This window comes from Stegastes partitus, unplaced genomic scaffold, assembly GCF_000690725.1.
Source record: "Stegastes partitus isolate 25-593 unplaced genomic scaffold, Stegastes_partitus-1.0.2 Scaffold6, whole genome shotgun sequence".
Classification (NCBI taxonomy): Eukaryota; Metazoa; Chordata; class Actinopteri; family Pomacentridae; genus Stegastes; species Stegastes partitus.
This window is the reverse complement of record NW_007577737.1, coordinates 622,288-644,798: the sequence shown is the minus strand read 5'-3', so window position 1 is coordinate 644,798 and position 22,511 is coordinate 622,288.

Sequence of the window (22,511 nt, the reverse complement as noted above, 5' to 3'; positions counted from 1 at the left end):
AAAAACCACCTTAAGTGAGTCTAAAAAATCTATTTGGGAAATTTAGAAAATGTTTTCAAATTTTCCCATCAACTTTTTCTAGCATGATGCTTCTAAAAGTACATTAAAATATGGAAACAGCTATTTTCTATATCCTAAATACACCAGTAACAGTTGGGATAAGGTGGTAGCCTAACAGGAGAAAGGTGTGAATGCGACACATATGTTAGTAATGAACAAACTGTTTTTCCTTCCTCAGTTTCCCATCACACACATACAGGATAAAACCCTTCCACCTGCCCGTCCCATGGACCTCACCGGGGGCATCTGAACGGGTTCCCCTGAAACGCTGGGACGGGCTGAGAAAACGCTGCCAATTTCCTTTCTTAGGAAACTCAGGAGAAACGTGAGCTTGTTCAGGAGCAGAGTTGCCTCCTGCACGCTGAATGAAACATGGGATTGGATTTATGTTGGGTTGGCGACCCCAACTTAGCCGCATCTCATGTGTAGCTTACATATTCGATCCAGCGGGCCGGGTGAGTTTTACCGCATGTGTTCGCTCCCCATAGGCGTCGAGGATGTGGACACGGCAGTGCTGTGTCAGAGACTGTGTAGGTTAGAGTGATTATGGTAAAGGTCAGGGTCTTTTTGCACCTTGGTGAAGGAGGAATGTGATAACAATAGAAATTCCCTACAAGTTTGCACTGGCCATACTAATGCTGTGCATTCCTCCTACAAACAATAGGAAAAGAGCAGAAAGTACAGAGAGTGAGTGGGAAGAACAAAGCTCCTGTTCTGGACTCATGGTGGTGCATGCACAGCAGAAAACAACACGGGGAAGAAAAAAAAGACAACCATTTGAGATTGATTGGATCTCTTTCCACAAGGTATAGAACCATAATGACAGCAGCAGAGTGTGCTGTGTGCATGTGTTGAAGGTCTCCTCCTCCACAAACACAACACGAGTCTGAGTCTGAGTACAGCTAGAAGGGATCAGGCTGGTCCTCCCTCTCCGCCTGCTCGTCCTCACTTCACTAGGGGAGAGATAGTGCAGATAAAAGAGGGCGTTTAAGCTCTGCCACTTGTGGAGAGGTCTCATCTCCAGCCTCAGGTGGTGTTCCAGCACACAGTTAAGATTGAAGGCGAATCACAGACGCTGCTCGAGGCCAAGCTGCTTTCTACAGCAGCGCTGGTGTTATACACTTCTATGTGCACAGGCACACAGGAAGAGGCAGACGAACAGAGAGGAGAGGCAGAGCAGGAGGGCAGTAAACAGAGAGATGATGAGCGGTAGGAGTTAGAGGAGGAGGAGGAGGAGGGAGGAAAGGACAATATCTTTATCCATTATAAGGCAAAAGACAAAAGTGCGGAGGCTTCATGGGATGAGGGTAGGATGTGACACACCGCCGGCGAGGAGCAGGGCGTCGTGAAGAAACGAGGCCGATACAAAACACACAGGCGAAAGGCTAACTCCCTCACATTCATCAAGAGGTTCAGATTTGATTTCGAGCCAAACACAAGTCTCTATTCCTTCCTTCCTCGCTCGTTTCCTTCCAGACAGACAGTCGCACAGACAGATACAGTCTATCTCTTCATTCCCGGACTCACATCCTGCTGGCCTCTGCGCTCTCTACAAATCTCTGACAGGGAAAAAAAAAAAAAAAAAGAAAGAGTGCCAGTAGTAATTCCATTGCTCATTATTCTTCATTACAGAAGAGAAAAGCACCCACGGCTAGATCATATTTGCCGTTAACTAAACTTTCGAAGACAATTAGCTCAGGTTGTTAAAATTAATCATTGTTACAGCCATAATCTCGGAGGCCAGCGAAAGCCTCGGCATTTATGGTTTGTTTATTTGAGCGCCTCCCGTGGATATCGACCCAGCCCTGTTGTAAACAGCAGGATAAGGCCTTCTGCGATCGTTGGGCGGATTTACTTTCTGCACAGGGACGAGCCATCCAATTGTGACCTAGATTAGATGCACAGAGCGGGAAAACGCAGCCTCTCTCTTTTTAATGATTACAGTCGGTTTATCTGAACAAACTTGTGATTATTTCCGTATTGAATCAAATGACCGTTTCCACGTTTCTTCTTCCTCTGCATTAGGAGCGTAATCGTCTACATGGGAGGATGTGACTTGGAATTTCAGTCATTTCCTCGTCTTCCAGACCCCTTATAGCAGCATTCCTGAGCTCCGGCGGTTTGTTGTCATTCCATCGATGATCGACTGTAAACATCAGAGACTGGTAGGATCTGATAGGGAGCTCCATTATGCTAATCCAAGCAGCCTCTTTTTCACAGAAGCAAGCTGAATAAAACATGCTTCGCCCCCCCCCAAAAAAAAAAAAAACGGAGACATGCCTTCTATGCATTTTCTTTTTTTTTCTGCTGCGCTTTGTGTGCAACTGGATCCTATATCCGGTTTAAATTAATTGCCCAACTTCCTTTTTAATAGGCCTTATGGTCTGCCTCATAGCAGCAACCAGAAACTAATAGCTCCGGTCACGCTGCATGGGAACCACATAAACATCCCCGGCCCGTTTCACAGAAGTATACACATGCATTCCATCACTTTGTCTTCTTTTTTTCTCTCCTCCTGTACTTTCTCAACTCATCAGACGGGCACTCTCTCTTCAAATGCACGGTAGCGCAGCTGAGACCGCGATACATATTTATGCTGTTACGCTTGGCTGTTTACGGTTGGTGATTTGCATTAAACCTTTGCCTGGTTTGCGTTGAGAGACAGGACACCTGAGAGACATATGGCTGAGAGCTCTACCCGTATCAGCATGAATATCCCAAACCTGAAGACACACATCACACATGCGGTTTGTAGGACCCGGGTTAGGCCTCTGAGGACTCCGGTAATACCCTGCATAATACCCCACATCACTTACCGAGAGCATCTGCAGCAGACAGACTCATTTGGAATGGATGTGCTTCAGGCAGCTATAAGGAATTCTATTATTGCTCTCAAAAAAAAAAAAAAAAGCCAAGTATCTATATGGAAATGTGCCTCCTAATGTATGGGGCTGCAGAGTAGTTACATGATAATTCCAGTGTAATTAATGCTTTCTCTGGAAAACGGATGATTAGTGCAGAAGCCGGCATCGAGCACGTATGAATTTTAGCGCTAACTGTTGGAATATTTAACAGACGTGTAGGTAAACAAGTCTGTTTTCCCCACAGGCATTAAAACAGACCCCAGAGAGAATTTAATTTTTGCATTTTGATGTTGTCTGGAAGCCTCGACTACGAGCATCTACTACGATAACTGCAGGTTCTTTTTGCAGTTCCATAATTCAATATTGCTTCTCGTTTTGATTACAGTGGTCTACACCCATTTTGGTGTTCTTGAGCTGATTTTGGACAACTGCAATGTGCTGAATCCAAATATTACATTGGTTTTGCTCAATGAGGTCAAAACTTTGATTTGTCGCCACATGCGTGTATATGCGTGTACATGCGTGGGTATCTATGCTTTGTATCACACAAAATTCTTTGTTCTATTTCCTGAAGTGAATAAATTCTGAAACCTTTACAAGTTGATGCTCTAAGTATTTGCAGGGGAAATAAATTTAGACAGAAAGTTCACCCCCTGGTTTATGAGCAACACATTAGAGTCACATGATTTTATCTGCGTGAACTCCAGCGGATGGTGTGGTCATAATTTTAGTTGTAGTTTATGATAGTTTTCTCTGCTTCAAAATTGTTCTATATTTAGTGTTCTTTGCCTCAATACATACCTTGAAAACAAATGGCTTCAGCCAGACGGGCTTGTAGAAATAAGCCTGATGTCTACATCTGTGGCGAATGCACTCTGGTTCCAAACAGATACCTGGTCATCAGCTTCGTAATATGTGCTTTTCATGCTTATTTTGACATGAAGCTAATTGCTAATGTCAAGACATGTAATCAATTTAGTGGCAATATATTTTTTTTTTTAAATCGAGTTGGCATAAAAACCTGACCTGATACAGAAAAGCAGATGTCATATTTGGATTCAGCACTGAAAAAATGTCCTAAATCCTAGACACCTTCAGAAAAATATATTTTTCTGTTATTAAAGCACGCGAGCTTAAAATGACAGAAATATTATATTTCACAAACTAAAAAGAGGAATACCTAAAAAAGGTGAACAGCCAAGTATTAAAAAACAAACCAGACTGAAAAAAACACTCCCAGCTACAGGAAGAGAATGAAGGCAGTCTTCTTGAAGTGACGGCACCTCAGCATAAGCTAAAGAAAAATAAAAACCAAAAGACAAATAAAACCATGACAGTGTTTAGGTAGTGTTTAAAGAAGGAAAAAATTCAATTACAAATAAGCTGCAAGTGTTTTAATGTAAAATATATGTCTGATAGTTAAGCTAATGCAGTTTTCACGATGACAGAACTACAATCAGCAAGCGTCCACACTCAGTTCCACACAACCTGTCCACATAACTGCCTCGTAAGTGTAAGGTAGGAGGAAGCTGAAGAGCATCTGAGCATCTTTGTTTCTTTGTTTTACTGCCTCAGATCCTCCCCCAAGTCCATCCTCCCTGTTTTGCCATCACGCTCACCCCCTGCCTCTCCATCACTCTCCTTTCTCCGTCTGTTATTAGCAGTTCTTTAATAATGAACCCTACAGGCGTCCTCTTCATTAGGCAGGCAAGGGGAGAGAGGCCAGCGAGCCGGCCTGACCCCGCTACACTCTCCTCATTGGGGACCTGGCACAGGAATTTTAATAGGAGAGCAACGCAGGCAGGCAGGTCAGTCCTGGAGACACACTGTGCATGCCAATCCAAGCTGACCAACCGGCGTGAACGCGGCGAGCGGTGCTGCGCCGCCAGCCTGACAGCCTGTAACGAGCGTGGAGGAAGGGAAGGAAGACAGGGGGAGGATGATGGCGAGTGGGAAAGCGGCGGTAAAGGGATCAAGAGGGACGAGGCGGCGGCATTGAGAAGCTATTCAGGTGAGAGGAGAGGAGGGGGGATGGAAGGCCAGGGTGACGAGAGCCCGGCGGCAAACTAAGACAACCTCTGCAGCGCTCGCCATACTAATAGAGAAGGCAGGGTTTTGCTAATTGTCTTTTGTTTATGCTTAAGCCAACACTTGAGATGAAAATATAAAAATGTGGATGCAACAGGGGGACTGTTAGGAAGCTCGTTAACTGTAATCTGGGACTCAGAGTGCCTCTGGTGGATCCCTCCCTCAGGAAACAGAATGAGTTGTATTCCCCTAGACCAGCCACATGAGGAAAAGCTACATGAAAAGGTGTGCAGTGGAGTTTTAGAGCTCCTCTGTCGGGCTAGCTAATAAACCATCCACCCTCTTTCCTCATGCTTAAACAGTCCGCCTTTGAAACACACCTATTTTAAACCCCCCCTGCCCTAAACAGCACAGGTGATTTGTTGTATATTCACCGGTGGGCCGGTGGATTTTCCTTCTTAGCTCTCTCCCCGCCGCGGTAATTGCCACGTCGACCTTGATGCAGATAGGATAAATGAAACATATCCTCTGTCAAGGCTCGGCCATTAGTAGCGCCACAGAATTACCTCATTTCCTCTGTGATCTCTGTAAACACTTGCTGATTCTGTGCATGCCCGCCCATTCTGCAGTATTACCACGACCACCGTGAGAGAGCGCTCGCACCGGCACCTCGTTTCTAAAGGATGCTGCTTGTGTACTTGGCTGAATACATCAATCCATTTTTTACTATAAATTGTATAAACGGGGCTTTTCAGCCAAGAGTAAAACGGCTCTTCAGGGAATAGCTGAGACTGTTTGATAAACCAGAATACTTTTAAGATCAGACTCTGAGAAACAGAAATGACAGCAAACCAAAACTTTGCAAAAAATGTTTTACATAAATTCACAAGGACTCACTTTTCAGTACGGATTGTGTTCACCAGCAGGATAAAAAAAAGAAAGAAAAAAAGCTCATGTTGGATAAATGAGTTGGCTCAAAATGTCATATTTATGTTTCCAGATATGCTCTTGCTGACTACAACCCGACTGATACTGGACATCTGGGGCCAACACTGACTTTGATAGAGAGAATGATTTCAGCTAATTTTCTTCACCTGTAAAAAAAAACTGACACTGAATTATTTTTTCTGCGAATGTGAAAAAGCCCAGAAATTTCAACCACAAGACTTTAATACTTGGAAGAAAGGAATCATCCTGTAATGATGAGGGTGGTTTTGCAGAACAGTGCATTTGCATCACAAAATAAAACAGAGAACCTTTGGAAGCTTCCTCATATGAGGCAACACCAGCAAAGGAATCCAAATTTTTAATTATTTTTTTTTTTGCTTTGGACAGCATTCAGATCTGGTTTTGCTCTTGTCATACAGAGTTTTATTGTGCTGATTCAAACAGTAAAAAAAAAATGGTCACATTGCCTCATGTGGTGGAAAAATTGTACGATTAACTGATTTCGGTCAACGTCGTTCTTTCTGTGGCAGGAAATGTTTCATACAACTTAGGTTAATCTTTCTTTTTTCAGATATTCTCTCCTGTTCCTCGTTCATTCATCTGCATGTCATGCCTACATGTCAACAAACTCTTGCAAATAAAGCAAGAAAAACACAACACAACACAGCACACTCAAGAACAGAGTAAATGATGTTCTAACAGACTCTTCTTGCAGATTATTGAATTAGAACCTTGCAAGAAGAGGTTGTAACGTCCTGAAATGTGACTATTGCACAAGCGTACAGCACAGTGTTGACACTAAAGGGACATCTTGTGCACCCTTACTTTATTTATATATACATGGTCAGACTGTTTCTAAATTATCTTTTTCTGCATTATGTTCTGAAAAAAATAGTAATTCTATTGGACAATGTCTACATCGATAGCATTCTTCTGTGAACATAGGATGATAGCATCAGCCAGCTAATATATCAGTTTATTGTGCTGACAGACTGAGACTAAAGAAGAAGAACCGAACAAGAACACTGTGACGGAGCGACGCCGTCACTCGCGGAGGTTAGCGGGCCGGCACGCCGACGCCGCGTATCACACACACACACACACACACACAGGACACACATACGCACATCCAGTTACAAACTGTACAATAACCTGCACTCACACCTCATTCTATTTCACTTCTGCTGTTAAGTCTCGTGACCAAGGGTGCACACTTGCAACGATACTTTCTCTCTCTCATCCATACACGCACACACACACTCACACACACTCACCGTCCATTGCAGTGGTAGGCAGCTGGCTGGAATGCTTGGCGGGCAAACCCGGGCCATACCATCAGCCGGCTTAAGATGGTATGGGCCCGCGCAGTTGCCGGTCACATGATGCCCAACATTTTATTATTTTCCCTGTGAACAGTATTCTTTGAATTGCCGATGGGTTATGGTGAGAAACCCTACCCCTGTCCCCTGACTGAGAATTCTGTGGTTCCCATTGCAGGGGTGAACTGGGGGGAAAAATGTTTAGGAAACATGTTTATATAATTTTTGTATTTTTACCTGTAAAGGGTACGCCCAGTGGGAGGGGCTTGGGCTTTAAAACCAAGGGCTCTGGGCACTGACTGATTGTGGGAGTAGTTGGAGTCTAGAGTTGGAGACAGAGACAGTGATTGTGACAGAGTTGGTCAGAGTTTTTGAAGGTGGAGTTAAAGGAGAGCTGGTGTGTGTATATAGACCTGTATATAGAGTTTTTCTTTTCTTTTCTTTTCCTTTGCTTATTTTTACGATTGGGTTTTTTTGCACTTTTTTTTGTTTTGTTGCACTTTGTAAATATTCTAGTCACTGTCGCACTTTGGAGAGGCCTGAAATAAATTTAAAACCACAGCTGACGTCTACGCCATCGTTTTCTCCCAGTTTGGGAAAGTTGCTGGTTGAACCCTGCGACAAACACTTGACAGAAACACTCCGACACGACGCCCCTCAGATGAGCCAAACTGAAGCAATATGACCGTGGAGGGTCTAAACTGTGCAGCCTGATCCGATCCCTCTAAACCATCAATACGGCATGTTCTAAAAGGAAAGTTTAAGAGTTTTAACACGTTTATGTCGTCAATAGAAAATCCACAATCACATGATAAAATCTTTACGTTTAGAACACATTTTTATTTGTTTTATGTGAACCACAATGACCCAAATTCCACTCAGGAGTCAAATAAATGCACTTGTATAATCATCACAGATCAAAAAAGAGCAAAAGCAGGTTAAGACCGACTCAGAAACTTCACAAAAGAACTCTCAACCTTCCCTTTAATGGAAACAATGCCTCCAATCTGACTAAACCCACCCGAGAAGAAAACTAGTTTGAGCTGTCCTGACGTCAGTTTGGTTTTAAAAAAACAATTAAAAAAAAAAAGACTGAAAATAAAATGGAGACCAGGCAACATGGACAGACGGCAACACACTTTCTACATGATTACAGGTCATTCCTTCTCCAGATTTGTCAGAGAAAAAAGCAAAAAGGTCTCCATCCTGACCATCTGAGAGGAATAAACACCGTTTTGCTAGCTAGCTTCCGCGCTATAAAAATAAAAAGGAAAAAAATCTACGATCAGACTGTTCTGTTATTTCAACGTAGCCCAGTTTGACTGCGTGCGTATTTATACAAATTACATCTTTGCTTCCAGCATTTCAAGACAAAAGACTTTTAGGATAAATATTACAAAATATAAGTTCATAAAAGAGGCTTTTTTAATGCAACATGGAATCCCACAATGCATGAGAACCTATAGATGGACCATGATACTCCGTTTAGTCCTCTGTCTTTTGGTTTTATCAAGGCTAACATCCTCGAAACTCTTAAAGCACCACTTTTGCTCCGACTACTTTAAAACGTGGAGAACGCCGAAGCTTGACCTGCTCTATCTACTTAGAGCTGCTAAACTTGCTGTCCGAGGCAGGGGTCAATTTCTGTGATAGAGTGATTTTCTTTCTCCAATCTTTCTTCTGATATTTGACAGAATAGGGTGCACCGATCGTCAGAGAAGCCAAATCACTCCACATCTTCAGCCCTAACCGTCACATTTCTGCCTCGGCGCTACGGAGACCAACCAGATTCGCTTTTATACCATATTTATATGATGTCAATAAATCTGCAGGGGGGGGAATAACAATACACAGACCAGAAAGAGCTAATAAAAATAAATCACCTTTCCATAAACAAATTCTCTTTGACTGTGCTCCATTACCGAGCATCGACTGTGGTTTCCATATCAGAATATGGACTGAGCCGAGTTCTGGTAATGCTCTTCTCTGTGGCGCGTTTTTAGTACCGACAGCAGCTATATTTCAGATCGGATCATACTGTAAATCCATAAATACATCACTTGTAATTGTCCACAGCCTGTCAGTGCCACAATCACAGTCTGCTCCGTCATGTGTGGAGGACAGACGCTTTAATGAAGAGCACAGTACCGGGCCTTCATATTGTTCTCATTTCTTGCCCTGTCAGCTTTCCAAATTAAGAATGATGTTCCTATTTGTCCTGCAGTTTATTTGTTGCAAAATGGTTGATTTAGCTCAAACTAGCACATGGTGTGCAGCTTCCCCCATTAGTCCCCAGGCAGTAAATACTGTAGTGAAAACGGCTTTTTCAAAGCAAGAAATGAGAAGCAGGTGGACGAAAAAAAGAAAATACCAAACGCTTTCATTCTTGGTGAGATATCTGACTTCTGATCAGAAATGACACCTACTTCTTCAGAATAACTGAAAGCACAGAGAGAAATTCAAGCACTTCTAAAGCTCAGCGAAGACTCAAACAAGCCCAGGCTGCATTTTAAATCTATTAGATGACACATAATCTTGTCCCCGTCTTATGAATCATCCGGTGTATAGTATCTGTGTGCAATCAGCGGCGCTACCCTGCCGACGGATCACGGCGGTTGGTCATCAGAGGCTTTGAAACCGTATTCCCAAAACAAACTTTGATGATGCTGCCTGGATGATGTAAGTGCAGGTTATCCGTTACAGAACGGCTCTGACATCACTCCAGAGTGAGCTAATGGCATCACCGCCGGCACAAAGGGAACACTCTGCCAGTGGATCCCATCAGCGGTGTGTAATGTTGGCAGTGAGGGAGAAGTGCAGCGACTTGTTGGGTCTAAACTCGTCACTTCAAACCAGCACAAATCACGAGACTTAATCTGTCATCGAGGCAAATCTAAGAATCAATTCCTCATACTGTCACCGTCTTCACTGCTCCACCCTCCTGCAAATAAGTACGTTTCTTAAAGTTGACTTCAGTAGCCAGCATTCTTAGCATACCGTATTTTCTGCACCATAAGGCGCACCGGATTATAAGGCGCATTTTAAAATATACGGTCTACAAAAAAAAGGGAACGGAAGCACAACAGTAAATTTTGTTTAACTTTATTCTACTATTTAACAATACACTCACATTATTTTTATCATTCTTCTGCCACAAATCCACCAAAGTCCTCGTCTTCTGTGTCTGAACTGAACAGCCATCAAACATGCTAGATTCCCTCTCATCATTGTCAGAGTCAGTCTCGTTGTCAGGTGGTTGTTCAGCAATGATGCCGGCTTTCGCGAAAGCTCGGATAACAGTTAAAGCAGAAACCTTAGCCCAGGCATCCACAATCCATTCACATTCGTCGCTCCCATGCCGCTCGCAACCTCACTTTGGTTTATCGCTGCCAGCGTATAGTGTACGTATTACGTCCTCGTCAAGCGGAGCGCTTACCAAAGTCGCACAACATTTTGACAGACTTTGGAACTCAGTGTACACATAAGGCGGATCAGGTTATAAGGCGCGCGGCTGATTTTAAGGCTCTTAGATGCGCCTTATAGTGCGGAAAATACGGTACATTAATGATTTATGTCAATTAAAAGTGGCTAAAATGAGACACACTCCATTCATATGTGGTTTTCTTCCACCCACAGTGACAGAACTTGTCGCCCCAGAAATTCTGCGTTTGGATAAATATGTGCGGCGTCTGCATGCCAGTGTGAGCGTTCGAGTACATACGTGTCTCATCCAAGTCTCATATCGGTTCTGATGCATCGGATTACCCCATCAGAGAACGCCCGTCCAGTGAGGCCATCAGTCCGACACTAATCCTCCTTTGATGAGTCCAGCTACACAGGAAAACCACTGACATTTCGCACTAAGGCCTTCTCCCTTTTCTCCCGCCACGCACGGACGGAACTCAGCTCCGGTGAGACGCTCTTTCATCCCGACCTTGGTGAGATGAGGGTCCGGACTCAGATGACTGCTGGATTAGATGGCAGCTCACGGGAGACAGAGAGACTGATGTCTGAGAGAAAGACCCAGGAGACGAGGCCTCAAGAGCCGAGCTCCTGGGCCGCGGCAAGTTAGTCAACACAGAACAGGTTGAATAAGCTGTTGTGCAAATAGTTTGGTTTCCAACATGTAACCAAAATGACTTCAACTTCCAAAACAGTGAGGCCTTCTACCTTTGTCCTGCCTTTATTAAGACAATAAGTTTTGTTGAAACTGTTTTAGAGCCCTTTGGTTCAGAGGATGAAGGTTCGTTACAACATTAAAACCAGTGACAGGTGATTTTATTAGCAAGTGACAGGTCAGTTCTTTATGTGATAGAAGCAGGAAAAACAGACAAGCATAAGGATCTGGGCGACTTTAACAAGGGTCCAAGTGTGATGACTAGAGGTCTGAGTCTGAACATCTCAAAAACAGCAAGTCTTCTGTTATGTTCTCAGTATACAGTGGTTAGAACCGACCAAAAGCACTTCAAAGAAAGTGATAAACTGGTGGCAGGGTCATGGGCAACCAAGGCTCACTGATGCCCGTGCCATGTCGTGAGATCCCACGGAGAAACTACAGTTGCACAAACTGCTAAAATCCTTAATCTATGGAAGAAAGGTGGCAGAACACACAGAGCATCACAGTTTGCTGTGTCTAGGTCTGCATGGCCACAAACCAGTTCAATGCCTACATTGGGCACATGAGAATCAGAATTGGACTTTGGAGCAATAGAGGAAGGTAGCCCAGTCTGATAGATCCCTTTTTTCATCATGTCGACAGCCAGATGTGTGTGTTGTGAAGCTTACTTGGGGAAGAGATGGTACCAGGATGCATTACGGGAAGAAGGCAGCCTAGTGGAGGCAGTGTGATGCTCTGGGCAATGTTCCAATGGGGAACCTTGGCATTCACGGGGATGTTGCTTTGACACATATCACCCACCTAGACCCTGTTGCAGACCATGTAAAGCCCTTCACGGCAGCAGTCCTCCCTGATGGCAGCGGCCTGTTTCAGCTGGATGTTGCACTCTGCCGCACTGCAAAAGGTGTTCAAGACTTGGCCTTGGTCTGACCCACCACGGCTCCAAATCGCTAACCTGTCTGATACCACGGGACACCTTCACAGGTCTTGTGGAGTCCATGCCTTGATGGATCTACAAAATACGATCCAGGCACTTTAAATGCAGTTATTTAGCTTACCCTCTGTAAACCACAGGGCAGAACCACCACTGCTACTACAGCCTCCAACATCACCATACAGCAGAAACAAAAACCAGTTTCAACATAAAAACATCATTACAGCCTCAATGAGGGTGTGATTTATTGCAGATTGCATTAGCTAACGCTAACCGCCGGTGGCAACCGAGCGTCAATTATCAGTGATCGGTAGACGGAGTAGACTGTCATGGGTTGCAGATATTCTGCTGACAGGCACTAAATTACAAGAAAACGAAATTAGAAAACAGATCAAATGGCATGCTTAGGCTGTTAACCAGACGGCACGGATGACAGAACAACAGACAAATAAGAGCAAGTCCATCACGTGCTAGCTAGTTAGCTTTGCTATTTAAAACACATTAGGGAGAAGCACTTAACATGCAAAGCACATTAAATCACCATCAGAGTGTTTGATCACCACAGAGTTAACCAGCGATCACCTCTGTGTCCTTAAAGTAAGAGAGAGAGAGCTGCTGTTAAAGGGATTACTTCTTGTAAATACATCTAAATCTAAAATGTCAGTAAGAAATGAAATGATGAAATGTCATACATGAATTCTGATTTTTTTGAACATTTGCAGGCTTGATGTAGCCGAGAATCCGTTTTACTGTGCTCAAGCAGCACAGAAGCAGTTTGTTTGGCTTCATCCATCCTTGAACCTTAACCTACACGAGTTAAACAGAAAATTGGAAACAGAATAGAAGAACTGTGGTCAGACTCTCACAACACGGTTTACAGAAAAACAAACATATGAGGGGAAAAAAAATCAGTGTTTATGATCAGCAAATAAAGCGCTGGTAACTCTCAGTGATTACAGCTTTAGAAACAGTTCAGCTTGATGCTATCAGAGCAGGAGGGTTAGAATCCTATAAAACACTATGGTTAGTGAAATAGTGGTAATATCCACACTGTTATTATCCCATCCCGTTGAATACGCAGCACAGACAAAATACCGAGGCGAGGAACCAAAGCAGGACAGAAGAAGAGAGATCATATATCCCAACACTGGCTCCCAGCGGATTTTAAAGTTGTTTTCAAATCCTGCTGATTACTTATAAAGCTCTGAACGGGCAATTTCCTGTTTAGATTACTGAGCTTTTACAGTATGTCACCATATCGCACCGCCGTGAATTATCTTCTGGGAAAAAACTGTGAGTCCATAGACGACAGACGAAACACGACCGAGCCGTCTGGTTCTTCCCATAACTGTGGCTTTGCTGAGCTTTAGAGTCTGAGTTAAATGTCACGTGAGTGTTTGTTTGTCTTGTTTGTTTCGTGGAGCTCATCTGTGAATGTTTTAGAACAAGCTTCTCAAAATGAAAGCGACACACACTTTTGCCCTTCTTGGTTAAGGTAATTGCATAATTGTTTTGACATTATCGTGTGTAATCAGATGCTAGAGACTAGATAATGTAGTCACGTGCTGAAATCTGACGTTTGCTCTCTACCTTCTTAGATACTGAGCCTATGTCATACAACCCAGTATGAATGTGCTCCTGTATCTCCAGTAAGGACCACCATGCTGCGCTTTATCTCCTCCGATCACCTCCTCTTGACTGCCAATGACAAAAAATATGACGTGATCGATTACAACAAATGCAAAAACACAAAACAAACCAAGACTTAAATAACACCCCTGTATTTTCTGACATAATTACAGCCTTAATCTAACACACCACCACCTCATGCACATTCATGCCCGTGCACCAGCAGGTAGTCATACTGTGCTAACCACATAACACAATCGCAGCACCACTGTGGATGCTGGAATACAGGGTGAAAACCCTTTTTGCTTTCAAAGCACGGGATCGATATCTTCATATACAGGCTTCAGATACATGTTAGTTTTATGAACTAAAAGCTCTACTGTTGCTTCTGCCTCCACTCCGGTAACTTTGAACTGCAGACTTGACTGATTTAAGAAATAATAAAATCCTAACAGCTGGCCTCCTGGACGGCTATTGATTTCCCTCAGCAGTAGCAGATCAAGAGGTACATTTATGATCAGACAGGGTGCAAGAAATTATACCCCAGCACAAACCCACTATTGATTGGACAGAACAGTGTGAACTCTTAAAAAGTTAACCACTGTGTACACAGTTTGGCAATGTTGGTGGCAGGAGAGGAGAGGAGAGGAGAGGAGAGGAGAGGAGAGGAGAGAGGAGAGGAGAGGAGTGAGAAGAGGAGAAGAGAGGAGAGGACAGGAAAGGAGGAGGAAAGGAAAGGAAAGGAAAGGAAAGGAAAGGAAAGGAAAGGAAAGGANAAGGAGAGGAGAGGAGAGGAGGAGAGAAGAGGAAAGGAGGAGGAAAGGAAAGGAAAGGAAAGGAAAGGAAAGGAAAGGAGAGGAGAGGAGAGGAGAGGAGAGGAGAGGAGAGGAGGAGTGAAGAGGAAAGGAAAGGAAAGGAAAGGAAAGGAAAGGAAAGGACAGGAAAGGAGGAGGAAAGGAAAGGAAAGGAAAGGAAAGGAAAGGAGAGGAGAGGAGAGGAGAGGAGAGGAGAGGGAAAAACTACTCCAGGAGTAATAACAGAAAAGGGAAATTCAACCAGAACTCAAACATTCCACTCATGTAAATGAGAGCTAAATCAACTATTGCACTTCCATCAGCACAAGTCAATAATTTAGCTTAATATTTTCACTCACTGCTGATAATTATTTGCATAAAATTCTGCGGCGCCCGCTATCTCCCTATGGGCGACCACGGGGAAGTCCTGTTGAAAGACTGCAGCACTGGATCTGCATGCAGCTGTAAAAAAAAATGCTCACAGAGAGACGCAGGGACGGGCAGAAGGACGTCCAGCAGGAGACGAGGAGAAGAGGCAAAACTCCCAACAGGGATAATAATGGGAGCTATCAGGCACTCTGCATCGGTTAGGTGAATAGAGGTATGTGTGTGTAATGTTTAAAAACCTTCCTGTCTGGTCAGATAATAAGTAGCTCCATGGATTATTGTTATTAGATGATTGTTTCCAATTTTAACGTGAAGGTACATTATCTTTTTTTTTTTTTTTGTGGTTGATGAGAATCCGATTGTTCCAGCTTAATGTACTGTGCATCGTTTTCTCTTGGAAAGTCTGACATTTCAACAGCTAGTACCTGTGACTGTGTTTCAAAAATAGATCAGAACGGCGCTCAGGGAGGTTCTTCGTTTAATTAAGGAGGCATTTTTGAAAAAAAAAAAATCTCGCTAATATTATTATTGAATTGTCTTGGAAGCAAACAAGCACTGATTATGAATTCATAGCAGCTCATTGGTTACAAACAGATGATTAAAAACTGAGTAGTTCTAATATCTGCAATTACTATTACAATCAATAGCTTTAAAGTGTTTGTTTTTTTTTTGAAGAAGAATTTACATATGTAAACATGTAATTTTCTACAAATGACTGCCTGCTACACCAACTCTGACTATATGAAAATAAACTGCCGCTGTCCCTGCTCATGTTGAAGTTGTTCTGACTTCACTGTGAGTTTAATGTTTGCTGAGAAGCGGGCTGCGGCCGCCTCTGACACATGCCAATAATGATGAAGGCCTTCTGCAGCGACTACGAGTCAAACGATTCTTCCCACGAGCAACCGAAGCGCCAACATGATAAACACAAAGTGATATTTTGCATAAAACAAGATTGACTTGTTTGGTTCATTAACCAACTGAACAGGTGAATAAGTGATTAATTGAATGAACAAATGACTCGGTGTTGTGGAAAGCTCGCCTCCTGCCGCAGCAAGGTGTGTCACTGCCTCCCTCTGGTACTGCAGGGAAGCACACACCTCGCCGAGAAGCCTTCAGCCTCCTCACAGCTCAACTGCACTCAACTTCAAATGCAATTAAGCCCAACAAAGAATTTTCATATCCAGCAGCACTAATTGACCGGTAGAGGTCAGGAGCTGGTTAAACAGCAGGAACTGAATTCAGAGTTTTGTTTGTACGTTTTGACATCAGACGAACACGGAGTCTGCTGCAAGTTACGCCTCAGTTTGTCTCAGGCTGCTTAAATTTTAAGCAGTGCTCATCCACAGCTGTAGCAGAACCATCTTATCAGGTAACTGGAGCGAGCTGCTGCACGGTAAGCTGAGAAAAGAAACAGACTGTATCTGTACCCGCCTGCCTTCTCCGAGGCATCCAGCGATAATGTGGTAAAAGGACCCATTTATCCAAAACACACATTACATGAGCGCGGCGTGATGACGTGAATCAGATATCAGATGCACAAGGGAGGCAAAAAGTGGTTACGTGAAAACATGATCGCCAAAACAAGGCTAATTACATCTGCTGCAAGGGTCAGAGTGCTGCTGACGCCACAGACATGATGTCATTCAGCGGAGGTGATCGGATGTTGATCTAAATGGAAAACACTTTCTCATCATCCCAATCAGTCCTCTGCCTTCTATTGCTGTGTGTTTGATATCAAAGCACTGAGCATCCTGAGAAAATCCAGCAGCCTTTCTGTTCCCGCGCCTCTCCTCCAACCCCCTGCTCCTGCTCTTTCCGTCTCCACAGACTCTATAATGACATTTGGTCACTGTAAAGAGCCGTGATGGTGCTGTTAGCTGCGAAGAGGGAGGCGGTTGTCACGGATACCTGATGCAGCATGGTGCTGGACCATCTGCCATGCAAAAGACAGCTCCCTGCTCACTGCTGTAATTACAGAAAACCCCAAGCAGCCAGCGAGATCTGGCACACAGGAGGACAAGGAGTGTGTGTGTGTGTGTGTGTGTGTGTGTGTGTGTGTGTGTGTGTGAGAGTGAGGGAAAAAAAAAGGAGAGAAATAACAGGGAGTGTTTTTGGTGTGTGAGTGTGTGACTAGAACTGCAAAAAAAAAAGAACTTAATAAAGCGAGCTTTTAGCCAGTCTGTAAGTTCAAACAAAACGGTGACATTTATGTTTCACAACAGGATACCGCATACTGATAAGGGCAAATGAAGCCGCTTTAAACACACCTAACAGTATAGAAAGCATCGTCTGTTGCCGTTCCTTTTTGCTTGTTGTTGCTACCCATTGTGCCTCACATAAACCAGCTGCCAAAAACTCCCCATTGAGCTCTATTAAATCGGTGGAACTGTTTCCTAATACACAGAGCAAGACAAGCGTGAAGGGCACGAGCACACAAACAAACACCGGCGAGAAGTTTCAATTAATGATATCCACGCTGACCACGAGCAAACAAAGTTTCTTAAACGGTGGGTTTAGTTCACTTTGACCAGGGACACTCTGCAGGTAAACCACACCTCGAAGGTACCGGTGTCGGCTGAAAACTGCATCTGGACTCATGCTGAAGATGCAAATCAGAGGAATGTTGTGATGGAGGTGGAGCATTACAAAATCACTCTATGTTAATCTTAAAACACGACCGACATAGACGATTGAAAAGTGCATAATGTGCAAAGAAAACAGAATGTCATCCAGCGTAATACCACCTTTGTTCAACTACAGGCACGTCTGAACACCTTCACCTGTATAAAAATGCATTATTTCTTTAAATCAACTAAACCCATTCAGGAAACCATTTGTACGATTCTGTCATCGCTTCAACACGAGCCCCAGAACAGGCCGAGCGTTTTCATTACACCCAGACTTATAGCTCTGACAGATGCGGAGGGATTGGGCATTATCCCTTTGATTCATTAGGCCTCCTGTTGAGCTCGGCTTGTAAAAACTAGCTTTCAGAGCCGTGCGGGTAATGAAATCAGGGCTGAAATGTATTTATTTTACTTCTCGTGGCTGATGCGAGGGAGAGTATTGCTGTCATTTGGGCGTCTCCTGTGACAACCAAATCTATTTTGATGAATAATCCCGTAGAATAAAAAGTATTTGAATCAAAGCGATACTGTTTAGTTTTAGTGGCGTCATGAATCATCTGTTATTCTCCAGCGGGGTTATTAGACTTGTCTCGGATGCCACGCCCTTTCTGAAGTATAATCTATTCAATATTCTACACATGGAGCGGAGAAAAAGGCTCAGTATTGATTTGCATGCCTCTCTCCACATGAAGGGTATTGATCATTTTGTGGTCTTTTTCAGAAGGATTTAGAAAATTAGGAACGGATTTAACATATATAAATATGTTGTTGCTCCTCCCACTAACCCATCGGCCTCCATATTTCCCCAACTTGTAAAAACAGATGGTTCCTCGTCTTCCATGACACTGTGACATGCAGCGCCCAAAGCCAAAGTGTCCTCCGCTGATCAATCCATCAGTCACTGTACCTGAACTGAAACAATATCTCGCCTCAGCGCTAAACGGCAGCATCTGTGGCCTTCGCTTCGTGATGCTTCGCTCTCTTCCTCTGAAGGTTAAAGGTATTAAACAAGTTCCTCTCTACTGGGAAGCAGCTTTAACAAAGTGCGCTGCGGCTGTTGGTCGTCGTGGCATAAACATGCCGACAGGTAACATCGCCGTTAACATCAAATTATTTTTACGACAGAGGTTCCCACGCCCACTCACTTCCAGTAAAACTCAACAATTACTCGAGCACCATGACTTCACTTATTTCTAATCATCATTATAAAACACACACACTTCATTGATGTTGAGGCATCTGCTGGATGTTGCTCGTTCGTACCGACTGCTGTGTAAAATCCCTTAAGACGAGAGGCTTTCACAGCCCCGCGCCGCAGCTATAACGAAGCGAGAGAAGCTACGACTCGACTCCTCGCCTCCTTGTTTCTAATGTCCTGGCATCAGCACATAGCGAGGCCGAGTGGACTGGACACTCCGGAGCAGGGATCACAAACTGTCCCTGTGGGTCCAGTTGCCAGGGGCAACAGCACAGGTCAGACACCGGCTGCGCTGCATTGACCAGCCGAAGGAATTTGGTGAATAGCAAAGATAGTACTGCTGCTATACTATTTGTAATAAAGAGCAAAAAAAAAAAAAAAAAAAGCAATTAAGAACCAAATGTGGTTTAAATTGCTTGGTGATCCAATTAAAAGTGAAGCCCTGCAGATAGCAGTGTGCCTCTAATGAGGGAAAATTAACAGCATTAGCATTGCTTCTTCCCAACTGTCTCCCATGTAAGAACTTCCTTCTTTCTTGCCTTTTCATATTTTTCTTCCTGTGGGCATGTCCTATTCTGATTGTCTGTAGAAAATAAATATGTGTATTTGGAGTTATTATCGCTCTCTAATTTACCGTAATGAAAGTGCTAGCCGGCGCTGGCGGATGAGCCATTTTAATTTAAGCATCGAATGCAGGCCTGCATATTAATGACCTTATTTGCATAAATCATGTCACTCCACTCGGGATTCCAATTAAACCCTTGATTAATTGCTCGGCTGACCCGTTAAATAGAATCCTTTAAGTGGTTCAACAGGCCACCAAAAGCCTGTTGACGCTCACACACGCGCGTACCCACAAGTACACAACTGTAAACTCACACGTGATTTACTCTGAATAAAATTAATCAGAATAAAGGGATCTACTAATTTTGAAATGTGAACATGCTCCTGGAGGTGTGAAACCTGCAGGATGAAATGCAGAGCGAACGGCGAACAACTCGTGGAGTGAAAAAAATTTGGTTTAAAAAAGAGAGAGAGAGAGAGAGAGACGCTTCGCCGGTCCAACGAGATAATGATATCAGTGTCAGTGGTGGAGACGAGCAGCACATCAGAGGAAGGTGTTTGTGAGACAAGACACTTTTCAAAATGTCCTGTTTTACGGCTACAATCAGCTCTTGGCATGCAGCGCAGGCTAAGAAGAAAAATGATATTTTATGCAAGAGAAAGCGTATAAAAGCCGGTCGACACAGATTACACTGTGACTCCAGCACCTGTTCTCCTCAAAATAATAACAGGATGTGAAGTAAAAAAAACACACACACACACACATCGTACACATAACACACACTTCTTGTTCTCTGTTTAGCAAACTGTGATAACACTTCAGTGACTCTGCTGAGGCTGCTCTGTTTTTTTTTTTTAACCCTGGTTTATGGTGCAGGCCAGCGAGAGGTCAGAGGTATTTGTATGTGTTCCCTATTTAACGAAATCCTTTTAAGCGCCGCTCGGCTGTAGCTGCACTCTGCTTGAGACACAGCGTTAACTCGTGTGCAGGAAAACTTAGACGTTATTAATAAACAGAAGACGGGGCACTTAATCAGCTTATGTTGGGAAAGTGTGAGACGTTACGACTGGTGGCACAGACTGGCCAATCAAACGCACAAGCTGTGGAACGACAAACGCCAGCTTCAGTCTCAAATAACGACAATTTAATGACAAGACATTCAGAAACGGTAAAAACAGCTCCCAGCTGTTTACAGTTGCTACCACAGCAGCTACACATACACAGGAGGGTGTAAATCAGCCTTCTGTAGATGCTCTAAATGTGTCTGAAAAAATCTGTGACTCTTCCTCCATCCATCATCTCTACACCTTAATCCTCACTAGGGTCATGGGGGCTGGAGTCTATCCCAGCTGACTCAGGGTGAAGGCAGGTTCACCTGGACAGGTAACCAGTCTATCACAGGGCTACACTTAGAGACAGACAACCAAGCACACTCACATTCACACCTACGGACAATTTAGAATCACCAATTAACCTCAGCATGTTTCTGGACTGTGGGAGGAACCCGGAGAACCCGGAGAGAACCCACGCTGCACGGAGAGAACATGGAGACTCCACGCAGAACGATCCCAGGGGTCCTCACCGGGATGCGACCTTCTACCTTCTGGCTGCGAGGCGAAGGTGCTAACCACCAAGACACCTGCAGCCCTCTCTTCATACAGGATCCAACTAACAGACGCAGCTATAACTTGTACATACCAATTTTTAAAAAAAGCTCTCAACGAAACATGAAACCGACTACACAGATCAAAGTGATGCTTAAACGGTTGCACATGTGTGTTTTCAGGACATCAGCGCTTTAACGTGGAGCGTTGGTTCGGCTGGTGAATGACACAGATCGGCTGCAGCAGAGCTCCACATCGGCGGCGTCAGCGTTGCATGCCTGCTGTCTGTCACCGACTCTCAGGTCACAGGGCTGGCCTCTGGCTGCTCCACTGATAGGGAGGGCCACAGGCACCTCAGGATGTGTGCATATGTCACTACTTAACTGTCAGCTGTTACTGGTTCATCACAACGGACGTGCATTGATCAGTGTGAGCGTTGATGGTGGTCAAAGAGAAAGCACGCTGCATCTTTATGTGTAAAAGGTAAATAGTCTGCATTCATATGAGCCTTTTCTAGTGTTTTTCATTCACACTCACACACCGCCTGACATGCACGATGCCGTCCTGCCATCGAGGACACTTGGACATGTGGGAGATGGAACCCAGCAGCTAGTCAACAACCCTCTGCACCACCTGAATTCTAGTTGACCTTTGGGTAACATCGGCGCTGAAGCAACAACCCGGTTAGTTAATCAGAGCTAATCATAAGAAAACAAAATCTCAGTGTCAGATGTGGAAACGCTGCTTTCATAACAAAAATCTTATTTACAAGAACATCACTGGGAACAATTTGAGGATATTGCTTTCATCTCTGAGATGTTATGATGAAGCTTTCACCACCAACAGGGTCTGACGCAGCAAATAACAACTGATTAATCAATAATGAAAACAATTCCTCCGCTAGTTTTTAATTCTATCATTATTCCTCATATTATTGTGCTTTTTACTTGAATTAATGGTTGGCTAAAAGCTTTATGATGTTACCAAAGCAAAAACTGAGACGGTTATTGCAGTGTTTTTATTTTATGTGGGAACCAACAGGAGCCTGATAGATGTGTGAACTGTGTGTGTCTGACTCCGTGCTGTACCTGCACCGTCATCTGACCTTCCTCTATCCCTCCCTGGCTGGAGATCAACCTGGCTGGGCCGAGCCAGGCACATCGGATTAATATCCACCGCCCTGTTACGTGGCTCTGCTCTTACATCAGAGTCTTCTGCTGCTGCTGACTGGACAATGAACCTGCAGCACGTCGAATCGCACACACAAAATCACAGGTGCTGAGCTCAGAAGGTGCCACTCTGGGCTTCAGAGGGTTTCTGAATACTTCTCTTGCAGTCGGATTTATTAACACAATAAATCAGTCTAATGCTCTAGTTCCTACAGACGCTCATCGCCGCATGAATTCTCCACAAAGCGCTTCCATTTTCGAGAGC